Source organism: Polyodon spathula, chromosome 21 (assembly GCF_017654505.1).
Source record: "Polyodon spathula isolate WHYD16114869_AA chromosome 21, ASM1765450v1, whole genome shotgun sequence".
In the NCBI taxonomy this organism is placed as follows: domain Eukaryota; kingdom Metazoa; phylum Chordata; class Actinopteri; order Acipenseriformes; family Polyodontidae; genus Polyodon; species Polyodon spathula.
Genome location: NC_054554.1, coordinates 22,399,128 through 22,420,862, shown reverse-complemented (window position 1 = coordinate 22,420,862; position 21,735 = coordinate 22,399,128).

The window sequence follows — 21,735 nt, the reverse complement described above, 5'->3', positions numbered from 1 at the left end:
TTATAATTTGAAATCTGCAACTTTTTCGGAGTTGAGAACAACTAAAAAAGTCTAATTAAGCTAATTATTAGGTCAATTAAGGGCTTAGTTAAGTAATAGAGAGCTCAGTTGGAATGCAAACCAGAAGAAACTGGGGTCCTTGAAGACCAGGGTTGAAAACCACTGCTGTAGAAAGTGTTGGCACTAATGTAACTCTTTAGCATCTGCCCAATGTTAAATATCCCGCCAGGGACCTGGCCCTTTAACTCTTTTTACTCAGGCACTGTAAGAGACAGCCCTGCTTGCGTCATTGGAAAGAGGAGATTCAGATCTTCAAAAGGGGGTCCTTGCATATTTCCGGTAAAGGACCATGTAAGGAGACAGTGGTGAATGCAAGTGTTTTGCAATGTTACTGCTATGTTGTAAGACAGACCTACTCGTTGCAGTAAACAAACATTTTCACACAAAATCTATACAAAATAAGAGAAATGGTGACATCAAAGGCATAGGGACCTATTTTCCGATAAAAAATATATTTGTTTTTTGTGTATTTGTTTTTGTGGCTCAGATGCACGTAGGGTTGCCACCTCCGGGTTTGGCCCAGACAGTCTGGGAATTGAATCTGTGTCCAGGTGGCAGGAATTAATGAGCCCTAATGTCTGGTTTTAAGTAAAACACATAAGAAACACCAACTTTCCTTTAATATTTTCTTTGACGTTCCATATAACAAGACATGTGGAATTTAATTTATCTTATTAGAAATGTACTGGGGGCTGTTTCCCAAAAGCAACTTGAGCCAAACGAACATCGTAACATCATTGTAAGAGCAACGTGTTGGCTTCCACGACATGAAATTCTAACTTTACTGAATTTATTCTCGCCAGATTTGAGGAGGAGCAGTCAACGAACTCAGCAAAGCATTTGTATCGCGGTGCATCCAAGCAGTGACGACAGCACTTTTAAGGCACACACCTGAGTACATTACTTTCCCAAGAACACAGGCAGAAGTGACACTCAGAGAGGATTCCATTCAATTGCAGACATCCCTGCAGTTATAGGGGCAATTGATGGTACTCTAATTCCCATAATAACCCCGTTGATAGATGAGCCTATGTACGTTTGCAGAAAAGGCTACTCAGCAATAAATGTGCAAGTTACCTGCAACCATGAGAGTATTATCAATGACATTGTGGCAAAGTGGCCGAGAGGTACCCACGATGCCTTCATGTGGTCCAATTCCGCGATATCCCAGGCAGCACAGAACAGGCAATTTGGCGATGGCTGGTTAACGGGGGGACAGTGGATATCTATTACGGCCGTATCTCCTCAACCCTATTCTGCATCCCACCAATGCCACTGAAGAAAGACTCAACAATGCGCAAAGGCCCACAAGGTGCATCATTGAACGTACCTTTGGTGTGTGGAAAATGAGGTTCAATGCATTATCAGGTCCAGTGGGGGACTACACTTCACACTAGCTAAATGTTGCGCTGTGATTGTGTTTACAGCAATGGTACACAACATTGCAGTTTGAGCAAGAGCACTTTTGCCTGAGGACGACAACATAGTAGAGCCTGAAGGAGAAGATGTAGAAGAGCATGTTGCTGATGAAGGATGGACGAGAATACATTGCAGGGATTGTTACTCGGCTCTGTCTCATCTCAGCAATTGCTTTACAAGCTTTTCAGAATGGTTGCATGAAAAGGGAAGCAGCAAAATGAAGAAAATGTAGTGGGAAGCTCCTATCTATTTAAGGGACAGGCAAAACAAAAATAAAGTGTAATTTGAGAGAAAAACCTTACGTAAGATGATTTTTCTTGTATATCTACTATTGTAAAGTTGAATTGATAAAAACAGTAGAATTGTACATGTTGAATCCATTATTTTACAAGGGTCAAGCTGTACAAGCATAGGCTTTCGATATGATTATCCAACTAAAGCTGTTAGCATCTTTGAATTAAATAATTTATTTTTTAACACAAAGAATATAGCACCATATAATCACCTGGGAGCGTAAAATTTAGCAATTTGCGTGTAACTGCTAATTCCTGCCTACTAATTCAATGTGTTCTTTTCACTTACTTCTTACATAGATATTACCTTATGATGTTTGAACCTTTTTTAGTCTTTTACTATTACCTTATTGTCACAAAGACAGCTGTAGTGGGTGACGTCAGACCAGAAGCAGGAAGAGACAGACAATACTGGTGATGTGGTGAATGGAATGAATGCGCTGCTGTGTGGTTTATTGTTATTAGAAAATAAAACAGTTGTACAAAAACAGGACACGACACTTGAGGCCAAAATAAACAGACAAACAAAATTAATTAACACTAAACAAAACAGACACTAACAAACAGTGGATGAACAGACAAACAAACACAGTGAGTGAAATCAATTCCTTACTTATTTATAATTACTTTCTCCTCTCCAAACTCGTTCTCTACTCATTAAACACACAACCCAGAGTGAGTGAAAACATGCTGCTTTTATGCAGCTGTACCGAGACTCGATTGCTAATCAGTCATTCAATTGGAGTCTTGGTACAACTGCATGGGAATTAATCTAGTGCAATTTCCCATGCTCACATATTATTACGTTTTACCTGCACTTGAAGTGCTGTGCAAATACAAATATACATTTTAAACACTCGTGCACATAACCCATATTATATCCCTTGTACCAACTACAATACACCAACATTAACACACCACATGCAACATATAACAAAAATACACACATCGGCGCGGCAACATTGCCCCACTTATTTATCAACATGTTTGTTGTCTTCGATCTATCAGTGACGTCATTATCACGTACCAAGACAGTAATTGATTTTAAAAGGAAACATTTCAAAGACAAATTCCAAAATTACCATTTAGTACATTATAAAAAGGACCTGCTTTTCATTCTCTTCCAATCACGGCATGTAAAGTACTTGTCATTCTCAAAAGCACAGAAATCTTGGACATACGGTTTATCAGTGACTAATCTTGAAATGGCTTATCATATAACAATGAATGAATTGTCAAGCCATCTAGTCCAGGGCACTCTGTCTCTCTTTATACAATGCCGTCACAGGTCGGGAGGGAGATTTATCACCAAGAATCATTCTGTTTCTGTCACAGTTCTATAATTTGGTTTTAAACATATTGTTTTTATATTTTAATTGATATATCATTGATCATGAACCAGTTTTGGCTAGTTATTCTCGTTTGACATTAACACAACATCCAAATAAAGCACCATACTACACAGAGCTGTCAGTTATAGGCAAGTCTCATTGGGCAGGCTAACAGATCTGACATTCATGAAGGAACAGATAGTCATTGAGAAATGGACATGTATCCCTCCACCTTGCAGACTAGTGTATGCCTGTGTGACAGGATGACTCCACAGCCCAGGCTGGTGAATATCAGGAAGTAAACACAGAAACAGAAGCTGCAAGTTTGAATGTGCTAATGTGCCTTTTAATTAAACAAATAAACAAAAACAAATGGTACAAACACTGACAAAACCACACTGGTCAAAATAAAAGGCACAAGGGCCAAAACAAAAGGTGACGAAAACTCAAGAAAATGTAAACAAAACAGACAGCGCCGCACAGAACACGGAACACTACCCTGCACTACCAAGACCAATAGTAATTAAGCAGTTTGGGACAAACACCAATCACAAAATGTTTTAGTACAAATATTTGTTGTGAAGAATGTGATTTTACAGAGAATTATGGTGTGTATACACATTAATTTGGCATCAAACCTAACTTGGTTTGAGGACTCGCTGCCTGGCCAACTGGACAAAGCGGAGACCCCCATTGACAAAACCTAGAAATAGTTTTTAAGAAAGGTGGAGATGGTTAGGTGGTGGGTTACGATGAAATCGAAACGCAACTGAGAGGTAAATGAAGAGGGTATTTATAGTGTTAACTATCTTAATTAGCTAATGTGTAAATTGAATGATTCAGTTTGGTGAAGTGAAGATTGGTGTCTGACCTGCTTCCCGTACTTTAGTTATGAACTTAATTTCTCTACAAACTAACCATTCTAAACCCATGAGCACTCTGTTTATACACCTGTGGCTGAAGAATTAATTAATCATTTAATCATTTAAATTACACACACACACACACCGTGCTTCGGCAGAGCTTTCGCACTGCCACACTGCCACAGCCTGTTACTGGTTGTAGCCTTGAAAATAAAACACTGACTTACAGTATACATTCAAAGACATAACTACAAGAAAATAAAGTAAAATAAAGACATCAAGAATATTTCCGTTTTAAGGACTGTAACAACCTTTCCTTAAGCTGCTTGGAAAGAATTTTAGGGATCATCCCAGTGTTAATCCACTATTTTAAAGAAACAAAAGTGTTCAACCTCCTTGAAACAGCCACTTGAGTAAGATGATTACCCTTACAATGAGAATGACGCCCTGCTGTACTAACATTAAGGATGCATTAGTGGGGATTAGCACAGACTTCTATAATAAGCTTTCAATCCGACTAACTGTCTTGCATCTGTCTACTTTGTTTTTTGGCAGTCAGCGTGAACGCTCTTCCATTTGAACATTCAATACATGGTCAATTCCAATGTTTAAGTTGGGTGCCAAGTCATTAAGGATTCTAAAAGTAAGCAATAAAATCTTCCATTCGGAAATGAGAATCCACGATTGATGTAGAATGATCATTTATTGATTTAAAGGAAACATTCCCATATCAATATACAGTATGAAACTTTTGTCCCATGGCCTTGTCCATAGGAGCTTTTTAGCCACCCCTATGCCGGCAGAATATGTAATATCTAAAAAAAAGGGGAGAAGGGGGCCAAACAATAAAAAAATGACAGGAGGGCGTAGACAAACAAGGCATTTATAGGGCTTATGATTATATTATTGATTAATGGGTGGTGTCTCCTATTCAGATAGACAACAGGTTTCCAGTTCATAAATGCGAATCCATGATTGATGTAGAATGATCATTTATTGGTTTAAAGGAAACATCCACTTGATGTTGGGCCACCTTCCCGCAAAAAGGACAAGGCCACCTCTACCTCCACCACCTCACAGAATAAAACCACCTGACACTCAGGTAAAGAAAAACCATAGGGGGAAACCATAGGGAATCCATGGCCAAGAGTAGCCCTTCCTCTAGGCCAGGGGATCTCAATTTTTTTCTGTTGGGACCCCCTTTGGAAATGTTTCAAGCTGTGATGACCGTCCACCGACCCCACGGTGCGATACCATATGAATTTACTGTACATCAGTGGTCCCCAACTTTTGGTGGTCCATGGGCAACAACACTGAACAAGTAACGCACCTCAATATCATACTTTTTTCTACATAGCTGCCTGAAGAAACATGCATTTGTGGCAAGCACAATGTATGAGACAGAATTGCTCTCCCTCAGCCCAAGGAAACATTTATGTGTGTAAAATAAAACATAGGATCTCTGAAGGTGGCGATTCTAGAGTATAGCACACAGTGGGGGACACCAAGGGGGCCTGAATGTAATTATGGAGGGGTACTTCAGGGGTTCTATAGTGTTTTCACATCTAATACAATGCCCCACAAAAACAACTGTGTTAACTAAAAATAAGAAATCGCAATGCCATAATCTGAAGCAAAACTGCATTAAATGAAGCGGGGGAAAAAACCTCACACACACACACATAAAATTGAGTACCTTCCTGCAGTTTAGCGAATTCTGGAGTGCTTGAACCACCCTAACTATAGTATTAACCTGGACATAGTTTTTAAATAAATACTAATAAAGTATAGAGTAAAATAATAATATAATAATAATAATATCTTTATTTTTATATAGAGCTGCTTACAAGCCCTGGACTTTAAGCACTGGACCACCACTCCTTGTATTTCTTTTTTAAGCCTTTTTATATTTCTTTTTTTACCAGTTTGACGGTTTCTGGATCATTTAAGGCTGATTTGAGATTATGGCAAATATGAAGAACAGTGAGAGGGTTTACAACACAGAAACTACAGATGTGAAGGAAAAAACAAGAGCTGATGGAGCAGACATTTGCATTAAAAAAAAATTGCATATCGGTTTTCCAGTTGCAAAAAAAAGACCTGTCTGTCATTTGAATGAGAAGAGTGAATCATGTGTGTATGTTTAGGTGGTATTTGGGAGCACCAAGAATAGATTGATCGTGGCGAACAGGAAGTAACAATATCTGCAGATGGTGCGAGATGAGAATAAAAATACTGAGTTTGATATGACTGTGCTGCTAAAATGAATAGAGTGGATTTATGGTGAGTAGAGAGCCACAAACTTGGCAGGAGAATGCTTTTAAACCTGCGAAATGCTGACAAAACAATTTGTTGTCCAGGAAGCCCCAGTTTACCCTGATATTAGACTGTTCTAGGATTGTGGCTGCTTTAGCAGAAAATCACTTATGGTAGTCATAAAAATATGTACCCCCATATCTCATTGATAAATCAGTAACCACGCTGAGATAGGCGTCTGGTTCCTGACAGAGTGTTGGGTATGCGTCAGAGAGAATGTCCCTGTAGAGACTGAAGGCAGTAACAAATTCAGAGAGGGTTAATTTTTAACAGGCATGGGTCTTTAGATTTTAGTATGACACAAACTTGGCAGCAATCCAAAACTCTATGGTCGTAGACTTCTAGTGAAGAGAGCAACAGAAGGATCAAATTAACGTCCTTACCTTACCTATTTGCGCACAAATTCTACTGGAAACCAGAGACGGAGATACTGATGATTGAAATTCGCTGCTGCAGCTTGTCATAGAAAAGTTGAAGGAGGGCAGGGCACTGGTAGCATTGCTGGGACTGGGCAGGGTACTTGAATAAGGAATGTCTGTAGAATGGATAGCATTGCCAGAGCAAAGACTGTGAGTGGGCTGAGATGATTTATGGCGGATCTCAATAGTAGAAAGGCGCTTATCTAAACCAGAAATAGTGGATTGTAGTGACTGGAGAGCTTGAGCTTGGAATTGACCAAGATTTATATCTTTTATCGGAATCCTAACGGGAAGCCAGCCTTGGACTTTTCTGCTTGTCGGATTTTGGAGCTGATGATAAAGCATTCTCAGAGTTTGGAATGCTAGGTTTAACGGTTGGACGAGTTGCCATTATGCAGGAAAGTCAAAAGACGCCTAACAATAAAAAAATGACAAGAGGGCATAGACAAACTAGGCTTTTATAGGGCTGATGATTACGTTATTGATTAATGGGCTGATTCACCTATTCAGAAAGACAACACGTTTCCAAAGAAATCCTTTGTGCTCCCATTACCTATATTGTAAAATGATTAATACAAATGTTTTACTTTCACTGTGAACATCAGATAATTATCCAACAATATACTGTACATTATGCTGTGTGGCAAACAATGAATCATTGAGACTGCAGGGAGTGCTGCTGACATGTAGACCCTCAAGAGACTGGCATGGAGACAACGCAATAAACACAACTGACAACAAAGCACTGCTTATAGTCTACATTGAAGAATGTGAGGTTGCAATCACAAATGCATGTATGTTGCAGACATTACCCCAGGCAGATCAATGCAGAAGCAAAATAATACACACTACCGTACCCAAGTTGTTTTCAAGATGCAGGCTTCATCATCCTAACCAAACGTCACCCACACATTCAGAAGCACATTCTGATATGCTCAAGAACTTGGGTAAAAGCATGCACATACCATACAGTTCAAAATTCTCAAGTCCAGTGACAGGAGGTAAAATAAGGCTAGAATAGCAATTTGTTTATGGAAGAATGCACAAGACGATAATCAAAGTTTACCTCTACATTGTGTTCCAGAACTTTAGGGTGACTGTGGTCTAATTCAGTATACCTAGCTTGTTCTAATTGTGTTACAAGGAATACTTTTCAGCCAAGATTACTATTCAAAATCTAATTTGTAGCAATTTATTAACAGATTAAGGAACTGTCAACAGATATTGAACCAGGAAGGCTTCCCACAAACGGATGATGCCAAGAAAATAAACAATATTGTGCTGACTGGCAGAGTTTGGAACAAAAAATAACACTACCAAATTACCAATTGATTAACTCCAAGAAGGCTAGTTGTGACTGTGCAACCGTTTCCACAATCAGGTGACCAAATCAATACCAAACAGCTCTGCAAAAGCATGAGGGGTTTAGCATTCTTTCCTTGCTGTCACTTGTATCGCTTTTTGCTCATCAATTGTTTTTTGTTTTTACCACAAAGTTATATATGTGGAGCTTCATTTATTGATTTATTAACCATCAGGCACACATTGAGAACATATCATTTTCTTGTTTGATTACTGGTGGCTGGTAAAGAACAATCAACTATCAAGATAAAAGCAGTACAATCTTAATCGCTTTAAATTAAGAGAGTAGTTTAGAATAGTTTAGAGGGTCTAGTGCAGAAATTCACCAAAGAATAAAGTCTTTGGATAATTACAAATGACTAGCCAGATGTAAGGTGCACAAGTGAGTAGAGTAAGTGGTGGCTGTATCCACTTTGAGGATCATGGAAGTCCTATGTAGAAACACAGGAAGACTGCTAGACAATATTGAATATGGCTAGTGTAGAATCTGGCTCCAGTGTAGGTTCAGTACACACTACCTTCTATGAATACCTAAATGAACATAAGGTGTGAGTCTGTTGGGTTCACAAATCACTGTGGCATATGCTCAAAGATATTGCGTTCTGATGGAATACTGTACTTAACGGAGAGAGGAGACAAATGCATACAGATGTTTCTGGATGTGTGCGTGTGTGGGAGGGGGTGAATATATGTAGATTAAGGGCAGCATTTCCATTTCTTAATGCAATGTAGATCCATCCTGTCCCATTTTGTACTTGAAAAAGCTTAAAAGGTGGGGGGGGGGGCAGGTGGCACTAACTCACAAGCTTCTTACACCATCTATTTCTAGAACCTTGGATTCAAATTAGCCTACATTACAACCCCATCTCTTAGTCTTCTTGAAAGAGGCTTAGTACTGGATTTCTGTCTTTAAACATACTTTAAGTAAAATTTTAGAGGTTTAGTGCCAATTTAATAATTTGTTTAGATCAATTGAATAGACTCCATTCTGTACAGTCTTTAACAAAAAAAAAATTGTAACTCCAAACAATACAATAAAGAGCAGAAACATAACACTGGAGAAAACTCTTCAGTTCAGACTAATTTCAAACGTCTAAAAAGTGGCAACCTGGTGGGATGACGGATGGTGAAAATTGTGTCCATGCCACATTTCCAATTAGCTTGTTTTTCTATTCAAATTTTACCCATGAGATCTGGAGAGTAATAATGCCACATTTAATGATTTTGTTTTCAAAACAGTATCATCTGTATTCCTCTCGTTTTTGTAATATAGTAAACACAGCTAAAGCTCTCTAGTGCTGCCCATGGTAAGACACTACTGACACCAAATAATATTCAACAATATGGCATTATTGGACAATAACATTTTGGTTATGGAAGATTCTAGATTATTAACATCCTAACAACGTTTTATACTTAAAATTTTAGTCTGTTTCAAAGCTCTATTCAAAATGGCTGCTCTAGTGCACTGTGGTTTGAGATCTGTCTTCTAAATCATTACAGGAAGAGCAGGGAGTGCACTAGCTTTTCTGTTCCATACCACATCATGGATTATTATTACTGTGTTACTTGTTTGACAATGTGGGCAATGATCCTTACACTATCCACTGCACTAGAGTGGACATTTTGAAAAGAGATTTGAAACAGACTTTAAAGTTCTAAGTGTAAAAAGTTGTCAGGATGTTAACAATGAAAAGAAAAATTACAGGTAAATTATTTAAACACACCAGGTGTGATGCAATTTTTCACTGGGTGACAAGGTATTTTCACAGCGACATGACCATACAGACCAGAAGCGACACAGAGGCGATGTGACAGGTTTGAAGACTACCAGATCTATACAACTATTCAAAATTGCTATTGACAAAAATATGATCAAGACTGGTACATATTCGACAACATGATGTAGAAATGTCTTCTCTGACAGCATTTTAACATATATGACAATAAATCATACAAGCTTATCCAGCTCCTTCGAAATTGACTCCCATATATTGTCTTTCAAATCTGTGTCTTTATAATTGCGATGATGTCATAAAGCTCTGGGTGTTTTTCCACGACAAGTGTTATTGTTTCCTCTGTCATTTTGGTTATTGCTTCACCCTGTTGGACCATGTACATTAAAGCTGTTCTCTGATTGGTCAATTCCCTAGTTGTTGCGCGACAAATCACAAAAAATAGGATTCAATCCTATTAATTTCTCGTCGCCCTGGTGCTACTCCTGCGTAGCCTGTGGTGTCGTCTGTGATGTGAAAGATACTTATCAGAGGTATAGGTTCTATTCATTTTGTTGCATCGCTGCACAGTTTAGCTTGTCGCATTGCATCTGGTGGGTAGCAGTTTTTACTCTATATTTTTTCAGAACCTTGCTACTTACTCTTTAAAAACAATATAAAAAAATAAATACATCAATTTGCCATAACATGTTTATTTTGTATATGGAAAAAGATGTGACTTACAAAATGATGGCAGCACAAATTATGTAAGATTTACTAGTATTTGAGCCAATAGCCAATTGTACATTTGCAGTGTGATTTATATAATGTGCATTTATTGTGCTTAACTACTGTGTGTTTAATACAATTCTGTAAAATACACATTTGACATTTACTATGCTCGCTTTGATTTGACTATGCTTTAACATAAATGAGAATGGAAGCAAACTGTACTGTCAACCAGGTGGCTTTGATCAGATATGGACATCATTTTGTAAGTCACATGTTTCCCAATATAAAAAACAAACACATTATGGTAAACATGTTTGATATTTTTATGCTATTAATTCAATCATTTTCCAGTCGTTCTTTCCAGTTATTTCTATAATTACTTTCCCCTGCATCCCTACAAAGTTCAAGTTAAAAGATGTAGTAACCTAGGAATTACATTTTAGTGTGGCATTGAAACTATGGGGGGCACTGCTTAAAAGAATAGAGAAAAAAAGGTTCTAAACAATATGTGTTAAAATAAATCTGTAAAGGGAAACATTAGAGCAGAATAAAGCAGTCAAAAATAGTATTCTGATGGTGTCAGAACACTATGCTTTGGCCTTCAGTTAATACATTTATTTCCTTTTTCTGTCAGCTAATTAGTCACTCTGCTTCTTGTTGCCCCCGACCTCGGGGTCACCCTGTCATGGAAGTCCACTTCATCATCCAGCAATCTTCCTCAGGACTCCACACAATGGCATGTCATTGTCTGGAGTGACCTTGCCATCCGAATCTAGGAAACAAGTCATTCCACTAAAGAGCAGAAACAATAAAAAAAATAAAATAAAAAAAAGAATGTGAAATGTATGTGTCTGTAGCTGATTTCACAGCAACCTATATCACAAGACCTTAGGTTAACAAACAGCGCGCATTAAAAAGCTTTTTTTACAGCAAGATAGTGACTAGTATGTTTGTCAAACTGTACTACCTTCTTAGCAGCTACTATAGATATTGATTATAATAGGACTTGGTTACCTGTGCTGTTTAATGAGCCAAAATTTAAAATGGTACATAGACTTTTTGATATTGACAGTCCAATGTAAATCAGCATGGTGTCTTTACAGCCATATGGTCCTAATTGTAGCAACACTTAAAGAAACTTCTCAAATAAAATTCTGATGAGTCTTTCTCAATGTCTTGCATGGCTAACGGTTATCTTATGGTAAATAAAGGGGGCCATGCTAATATTTAGGGTAGATAAAGGCCTGGAGAATTGAGATTTAGCCGTTGGAGAGAGTATGTGTAGAGCCTTGTTTTTGTGTATTATACTGTTGATCTTGGCAATAACTACTAGCCTACTCCTTCTAGTATTTTCTATAAGTATTCTCTGCAACTATACTTCAAGACAGAACACTTATCTTGACTACTGAATGTTTCTTACAGCAGAGCTTATAGCATTTATTTACAAAGGGACTCCTTGTTATTTTGTTTGTTTGTGTTGCCTATGTGCTTTCTACAGTCTATGCACTTCTGAATTCAGTCTTAAAAACTCACGATTTGGGAGCCATTTCAACTTGAGTTCAACCCTGGTAGGATCTTAACTCAGGATGTGGGCAGCGATATGGGGTTGAACCGTATTTCAATTGTTTGTCTCATGGTAACAAACTATTCTGTTAGTGTGAGTTGAATTTAAAACAGCTGCCAATTTTCACAAGGAAAGCATACATTGTAAAAATAGCAATACAAACAGCAGAAATACAACACAAAGGCATCCACTGAAGCACTGCAAAACATGATGGAAGTATAACATCTCCATTGTATATTGACTGAATCGTTAGGGGTACCATTTTGTCTTATTAGCATATGACAAGGCTAACCAGCAAATAATCATCCTTAATGGAATAAAAAAGGGGGATTAGAACTTAATTAGCTAGAGGGACAAACACCAAGGGAAATTATTTGAGTTGATGAGAAATTCTGACCTAGTTTAATACACATAATTGTATTTAATAATGTTGATATATTTATTTTAAACTTGATTTGCACAACATTTATGACCTAATAGGGAAACCGTGTCAAATCTATGGATTATGTGAGGAAAGAAATGAGCAGCAGACCATTAAGTGAGCAAATGGCAATACGTACATTCTTGCCATTTGTATATATTTAGCTCTGGGAATAAATAAAAAAAAAAAAAACTATTTAAATGTAAATTCACAAAAAGTGGTTATTGAAAGGTTTGATTTTAGTTTAGTTTTTTAAGTGACTGAACATTGATTTCCCTTAAATATATTTTCATGATGTTCAATTGATAACTGTAACCTTAGAAACCGTTAAAAAGCACAATGAGAAAATACTGACTCCAAAATTTCAATAAATCAAGCATTCTATTAAACATGCTTGAAATAAGGCATTTAAATCCACTAAGTTAGAACATTTGTGAACATTTTCTATTACCTGATTTTTTCATGTTACTACTTAGTTTCTAGTATTTATTAGAAACTATAAGAGCTCTGCTGGTTAATCTTCAGATTGGTAAATCACACATGCTAAAGATTAATCCATTGTAAAGATTAATGCTGTATTGTGCACTGCAGTATCGACAATATCCCCTGCACACAGCTGTGACCCAAGTCTGTAGCAACACAACTTCATTTCAAGTGGGATGATAACAGATTATTCCACAACCAGATCTTAAAGTTAATGACAAAGTAAAATGATTAGTTCCAGAAAATATAATTATCACGGTGCTTTTAAAAACAAAAATGTGGTCGTCTACAGAGCCGGACAGTATGGAATCGGCCAGAGGCATGAAACCCATCTGCTCTAAGCTATTAAGAGCAAAGGCAATATAAATCAACACCATCCTAGAGAGTGCAACAGCTAGATGAAAGATTAGGGGAAATTACTGTTAAGTGTAATCCTAAAGGTCGTTTTTTACTTTCAGGTCAGAGTAGCAGTATAATTCAATATAATTGTGTAATTCAAATACAAATACATCTAGATCCGCTTGATCCATACTTTCTATGAACACTACATGCAGATATTGTTTATTACAGATATCCATTTTGTAATATTGTGTGAAATTTCAGTACACGCCATACATGCCATGTTCCCATTTTGCCTAATTATACTAAATGACAGTTGTCACCATTTTGAATTGCACAGTGTCCCACAATCAAGTTAACACCAAAATACAATTCTCAGGATTTGCTTCTTCCTTGGTTAAGTCTTCTAAGCATTCAACTTTAGCAGAGCTCATAGATTTGGTTCGCTATTTAAGAACTGTATATATAGGTGTGTATTTGCACAAGCTGTCTGTATTGCTGGAAGGCTAAAAATGAGTTTGGGCGATGTTTCTTGGATAGTGATTGTCACTGTTTTTGCAATACCTTTATAATATCATTTTCTTATTTCATGATTTGCACATTTTTAATTGGGGATTCGTAAGTGTTTTTTGCCTCTTCAGAAACTTGTCAGGGCTCCTTATTCAATGAAACACTCTTCTAACCATAGATACTTACAACCAGCAGGGTGAATTCTCAATATGGACATTTTAGGTAATATCCTTCTTTACTTCAGACTATAAGCTTTGTGGTGGTGTTCCACTATGAAAGGTGCTATATAAAATACAGATTGATTGGTTGATTGATAAGAGACACTGTACCTTAATGGCATTACTATAGCAATAGCCATAGCAGCACTTTAACTTGACTTTAAATAGTTTATATTAAGCCCCATGGCAATAGTCTATGATTGACTTTTGGTGATAACCAACCACTCTTTATCCACACATGAGCTGGAATCCTACTCAGTGAAAGCTGTTGTCATGGCATCATTTTTACAGGCTTGAACATCGTCATGGAACATAGATGCCTGTACAAGAAGCTTGTGTCTGGAAGATGTTTAAATTGGGGAAAGGCAAAGATCTAACAGCATTCAAAAGAGGCATAATGGTGGGTACACATTGAGCAGGGACCATAATAACAAGGACAGTCATGTTGGAAGGCTGCTCCAAGAGTCATAAGAATGTATCAGCAGTGACAAAATGAACAAACACTACTTAAAAGTGAACCTATAATACAGATTATACAGTGCTTAAACTACGCTAAAGTAGGATTTATACAAAAAAAGGTCTATTTTGATCCATAAAACAAACTATTGTTGTGTGTGTTTGTTTTTTTGTTTTTTTTGCTTACTTCTTCTTTTGCTACATTCCCAAAGTCAATTTAAAGTCAACTGAATCCGTAACTCAATAAAAAAAAAATCCAAATACTCAATAATGCATTCTGTGAGAAACTTGAAAGAAACTAAGTCGGATGTTTCATCAAGTGCTTTCATCACAGTTACACAGTTTTACATAAACATCAATTTTATGAATTCAGTGAATTCCTAGACGCTTCAAGATGGAATTGCTTTTATAATGTATTTCAAAAATGACTGGAAATGGATCCTTAGGATCATTTTAATCTGTAATTCATCAAGTTTAAATGGCAAAAGGTATTGATAGTTGAAGATAGATGCATCTCTCCAGCTTTATTACTTCCACCTATTGAAGTAGCTTCTCAGAATCAGGCAGTTCTATTGTATTGAGATGCAAGGTGCATTTAGAATATTGTGTGGTTCCATGAAGGTTACAGTAAATAACAACCTAACCAACATAAAGCACATATGTTTTTTTTTCTTCTCTCTATGCAGGGTACACAGTATTCAGTTAAGCAATAGAACCTGAAGAAGAGAGCTTTAGTGTCTGGTAAGGCTCGTCTTGTGCCACTAAATGCCCAAGCCAAAGGAGATTTTCTTTTATCAAGCAGAAAAAAGGTAAAATACATAAATAAATACTGTATTTATGTATTTTCTGGTGAATTAATTTGGAATAGTGATTAAATATAGTTTGAGAGATAGCATTTAAGTTCCATGAACAGAGATTAGTTATCTCATATTGACCAATCAGGTTAAAGGAAATCTCTGATCCATTTTTTATTAAAATCCAAGCATTTGCTATGAAGGTTATTTTCCAATCACACTTGTGTGCTGAAGATATTGTATTTACTTTAATTGGTTGCTATTCACCACAATCTAGTAAAAGAATGTTTACACTGTCTTCTTATTGTGGTAAAGGTTCATTTCTATTGTCTGGCCTTGAGGCCTTGTTCCCATGGTCTCAACCATACGCTGGTAGAGTAAAAAAGTACCAAGAGGTTCAAGCTATAGAGTAGGACTGGGAATATCTATATGACCCCAATTAAAGTGAAAAACAAGCACAGGAAAAGGATATTCAACACACACAGATTAGCTGGCAAACAATAACAAGAAACCCAAGCTTCGTTTATACAGCCTTTAAAGGTAATTGGTCTACCAGCTCAAGACATGTTTGAGAGCTCTGTTGAGTCCATAGGGATTCTTTAAACTTCAGCATTTTCAATTGTCATCAGGATGTAATGACTGGGCCAGAAAATGATATACAAAGTGAATCTAAACATGAATGAAAATACTTTAGTTAAGATCAACTTGGTATTTCTGACCTGTACCTGGTTGTGCTTTAGAATATCTTCACAGTTTTTTTTTATTTTTTTTTTTCAGCTAAACAGACATATAGCTTGAACTGTTCATAATGACATCAGTTTATTGCAGTTTATTGACATCAAGCTAAGAGGGCCCTGGGACTCATTATATAACAGGAATCTAAACACCCCCTCACCAACGTCAGCAGATGTCCAGAAATATAATTAGGAAACTATAAGGTATATTTTCTTAACTGATTGACTTCCCTTCATTTGTGTTCTGTAGGATTCTCTTTCATCAAGTACAGTAAGACAGAGTGGTGTCTGGATTGACTTTGCTCCTTTAAATTGCTATTATTTACTTGAGGATTTATTAAAATGTTAAGAAACCTGATAATCAAGAATCCCCATGAGGTGTGCTTACTTGAGTCATTAGCATTTCTATATCCACTGTCATTACTGTCCTGCTGCCACAAAATGAATTGCTCATATTAATGGTAGTCTTACAAACTTAAAACAGTACGAGCCCAATATTCAAAAGGTTTGCGCACCACACAGAGGGGTATGAGCGTCGCAAATGGCCTTGTGCCGAAATTGTGCCAAGTTGCCATATTCGAAACGTCCTTTTGTGCGTCACAATCCATTCTGCGCTGTGCAGAAATAAAATGTATGCATCGCGCAATATGGGGGGAGTGGCCGACAATATGCGTGATCCTGGTATATTCGAAGGTATGCACCAAGCACAAAACCAGGTTTGTGACGTGCAGAATAAGGATTGTAAAAGGACTGAGTTAACTCCGTGCACACTACCACTCCAGCACTGACTACAAACAGGCAACAATGGGAAACGTGGGTAGCATGCAGCGCGTCCGTCGACGTGTGGATGTGAATGATGCAAGGCACACCCAGCAACAGAAACCCCAACATAGGTGAATATATGCTGAAAGGGTGTGTCGGCACACATATGAGCTCAGTAATGAGCAACTTGTGTCCAGGTATCGTCTTGACTCATCTACGCCACATGATGACCTGGCTAGAACAAACCTGCGCAGTCATGTCTTGTCTGAGCAATTGGTAGAGTCTGTCTGTATGTGTATCCTGGCTATTGGGACCTTCCAGAAGGTAGCGGGTGATACAGTGGGGATCACCCAGTCAGCCGTGTCCACCACCTCGACCGGTTCATAACCGCGTTGTTGTGACGTGCTGAGGAGCATATTCATTTCCCCAGTACCAGAGCAAACGGAGGAGATAATGTAGGGTTTTTATGAGGTCGTGCATCTGCCACACGTGGTAGGTGCAATTGACTGCACCCATATTGCTATCCGGGCACTTGTTCCAGTTGTCCTGTTCTATCAGGATTCCAGTTATATTTGGAAAAGTGGGAAATTTGAACAGATATTCCATGCCATGTAAAAAGGGTATTCCGAATGAATCCATCCGTATTCTTGATACCAGTATTCCGAAAACTTGATACCGAATACCCACGTAGTATTAGGATACTATCGGAATGCTACCCCTTCTAGACACCTTATTCAGAAAACCTTTTTTTTTTTCTAGACACACGAGTCATCGTTTTATAATCTAGATATATAAGATGATGGACACCCCCTCATATACACACACCGGATGTGCAGATCAGTTATGTGTTTTATCACTGTATTGATATGATGGACAGCGGTAGTGTGTTTACATATACAGTTATATGTGTTCTTCACTGCTCCACAGGCATATCGGCATCCAACGTGTACCATCAGAGTATGGAAATGAAGATTGAGAGAAGGATGAAGAGGGGAAGGGGGTCCTGCCTGTCTTTGCTGTGTGTTGCTACACATCTGTAAATTAATTGTATAAATACGTCATACACCCATCTTGTGGCCAATTTCTTTATTTGGCTCTTCCATAGGTTGCTGTGCATTACAGGTGAGGGGTGGGCAGCTGCAGTTAATGTTTTCCTAAAATCAGACCGATGATATGGTCAACCAATCAAAGACCTACATTTTCTCTGCAGCAGTCCAATCATAAGTTAGCTGAGGCGGGAAATCTGTTCTATTAACTGTAATTTCTGGCCGTTTTTATGCAGCTGTCGAGTTTGCTGAATGTCGTTGTTGCTAATTGTGCAAGGACTGTTCAGTTATTGACAAATCATAGTAGGCTACAATTAACATTTTAGGAGCATATTTAGAATTAATTATGATTCTTACAAAAAAATGGCATAACAAAAAAATCCATTACGGCGACACTCAAAACCTTAGAAACTGGGCTTAATCATGATGTTCAAATGGGTGAGTAGAATGGATAACATAACGCATTTCTGTGTATTGTGTATATAAAAATGCTTGATTGATGTTTACTTTGCAGGTGAATGACCTCGTTACATTTACAAATCAGAAAGTGCGCTACCACAGTAGACTTTGTCACGGCATGACTTATATATAAAAAAAAAAACTCAGACAGTATACCAAGTCTTTTTTTTTTTATTTATTTTACTTCAAAAACTTACAGCTATGTCAGATCAGCTGGCCTTTAAAGAAGCCTATATAGTATTTTCTTGTGATACAATACTGTCTGTATTCAATAAAACAGTGGTGTTATCAGTACATTCATTTGAAAACTCTGCGCCTAGCTATGGAGCCAATTGTGTATTTGAATGGTCCGTATGTATGTGTGCACGATATATTGTGTGGTCTCGTCTGCTGTCATATCGGTACATACTGTGGCGACACCAATGATAGCAGCTTGTCGCTTATCGCATGGTAACTGTCCATCATTCTGCATTCTCGCTTGGCTGTTGTGTGCAGTTGCTATATTGGTAACGAATGCGCAGACGGTTTTGCAAGGCACAAACAGATTTGCGAATTGTCAAAAAAGTGCTATATTCCAATGTCTCGCAACTGCTTTGAGCTGGTTTGGAATATATCTAATTTTGTGCCAAAGCACTATTTTTTGCGAGGCACAAATTTAGCGAGGGGATTGTGCAAAGATCGAAGATCGGGCCTTGCATGTGTAATATTTGAGATTATTTCACAGTATTTTTACACATTGTTACCTACAGTGCTGCATACTTAACCGCTTAGCAAATAGTCACAAAGCCTGGTACAGTACAGGCATTCTTTAGCCGCAGGTATTGTGGGTTTTATATCACAGCTGTTTTTAATTGCTTATATCTCCAGGAGTTTTTGTTTAACAGTAGAGTTGTCTTTCCATTGTCTTCAAGCTAAATCATGCAGTAAGAGGAACATCATTAAAATGCCAATGCCAACTACCCCTGCTTAATTCAATTTATGTTGAGGACCGTAAATCTTGCCAATGACCGAGTGAGCTATATCAGCTATATGACAGAGGCTGGAGTTTTTATGACTAATGAGTTTTGGTGTTAGATCTCCCTCCCGACCTGCGAGGGCGCTGGACTGGATGGCATATCGGCATCCAACGTGTACCATCAGAGTATGGAAATGAAGATTGAGAGAAGGATGAAGAGGGGAAGGGGGTCCTGCCTGTCTTTGCTGTGTGTTGCTACACATCTGTAAATTAATTGTATAAATACGTCATACACCCATCTTGTGGCCAATTTCTTTATTTGGCTCTTCCATAGGTTGCTGTGCATTACAGGTGAGGGGTGGGCAGCTGCAGTTAATGTTTTCCTAAAATCAGACCGATGATATGGTCAACCAATCAAAGACCTACATTTTCTCTGCAGCAGTCCAATCATAAGTTAGCTGAGGCGGGAAATCTGTTCTATTAACTGTAATTTCTGGCCGTTTTTATGCAGCTGTCGAGTTTGCTGAATGTCGTTGTTGCTAATTGTGCAAGGACTGTTCAGTTATTGACAAATCATAGTAGGCTACAATTAACATTTTAGGAGCATATTTAGAATTAATTATGATTCTTACAAAAAAATGGCATAACAAAAAAATCCATTACGGCGACACTCAAAACCTTAGAAACTGGGCTTAATCATGATGTTCAAATGGGTGAGTAGAATGGATAACATAACGCATTTCTGTGTATTGTGTATATAAAAATGCTTGATTGATGTTTACTTTGCAGGTGAATGACCTCGTTACATTTACAAATCAGAAAGTGCGCTACCACAGTAGACTTTGTCACGGCATGACTTATATATAAAAAAAAAAACTCAGACAGTATACCAAGTCTTTTTTTTTTTATTTATTTTACTTCAAAAACTTACAGCTATGTCAGATCAGCTGGCCTTTAAAGAAGCCTATATAGTATTTTCTTGTGATACAATACTGTCTGTATTCAATAAAACAGTGGTGTTATCAGTACATTCATTTGAAAACTCTGCGCCTAGCTATGGAGCCAATTGTGTATTTGAATGGTCCGTATGTATGTGTGCACGATATATTGTGTGGTCTCGTCTGCTGTCATATCGGTACATACTGTGGCGACACCAATGATAGCAGCTTGTCGCTTATCGCATGGTAACTGTCCATCATTCTGCATTCTCGCTTGGCTGTTGTGTGCAGTTGCTATATTGGTAACGAATGCGCAGACGGTTTTGCAAGGCACAAACAGATTTGCGAATTGTCAAAAAAGTGCTATATTCCAATGTCTCGCAACTGCTTTGAGCTGGTTTGGAATATATCTAATTTTGTGCCAAAGCACTATTTTTTGCGAGGCACAAATTTAGCGAGGGGATTGTGCAAAGATCGAAGATCGGGCCTTGCATGTGTAATATTTGAGATTATTTCACAGTATTTTTACACATTGTTACCTACAGTGCTGCATACTTAACCGCTTAGCAAATAGTCACAAAGCCTGGTACAGTACAGGCATTCTTTAGCCGCAGGTATTGTGGGTTTTATATCACAGCTGTTTTTAATTGCTTATATCTCCAGGAGTTTTTGTTTAACAGTAGAGTTGTCTTTCCATTGTCTTCAAGCTAAATCATGCAGTAAGAGGAACATCATTAAAATGCCAATGCCAACTACCCCTGCTTAATTCAATTTATGTTGAGGACCGTAAATCTTGCCAATGACCGAGTGAGCTATATCAGCTATATGACAGAGGCTGGAGTTTTTATGACTAATGAGTTTTGGTGTTAGATCTCCCTCCCGACCTGCGAGGGCGCTGGACTGGATGGCCCAACAGTTCATTCCCAGGGTTAGGTGGAAGTCAGCCATCTAGAATGGGGATGGAACTACAGTGCACTAAATCATTGACCCAGAAGGGAAACAATGTGGCATCCGCGGATTGGATGAGAGGCTGCATTCGTTGACCAAGGGCTCATGGTTGATAGTATTTAAGGGGACGCATTAGTTTTGTTTGTCATTATTTAAAATACTGTTGTATTTTTATTTAGAAAGTTAACACTTTCAGGAACTGTAGCCAAAAGCCAGCACTAAACCCAGATACAAAGAACTGTATTCACTAGGAACATGCACTGTGGACTGGTGTTTATGTTTGTGTACGTGTTACGTGTGGGTGAATTAAAACGGGACACACGTGGATTATAAATAAATCATTGTTTATTGTTTACTGCTGTTTGCCATCAGGCCATTGGATGTCAAAATAAACCACCATTTCACCTGGATTATCGTCGTTTGTCTGATTATTGATCACCTGCACCTGCATAATAATACAAAGTGATCCTTTTATGATGTACAGTTCTGTCAATAAATCACAATATTCATAAAGTAGGTTGCCAGTAATTACACTGATGCCCTTTGCATTTACAAGAACCATAAGGGTTTATGAATCCCATATTGGTGTCTAAGTATG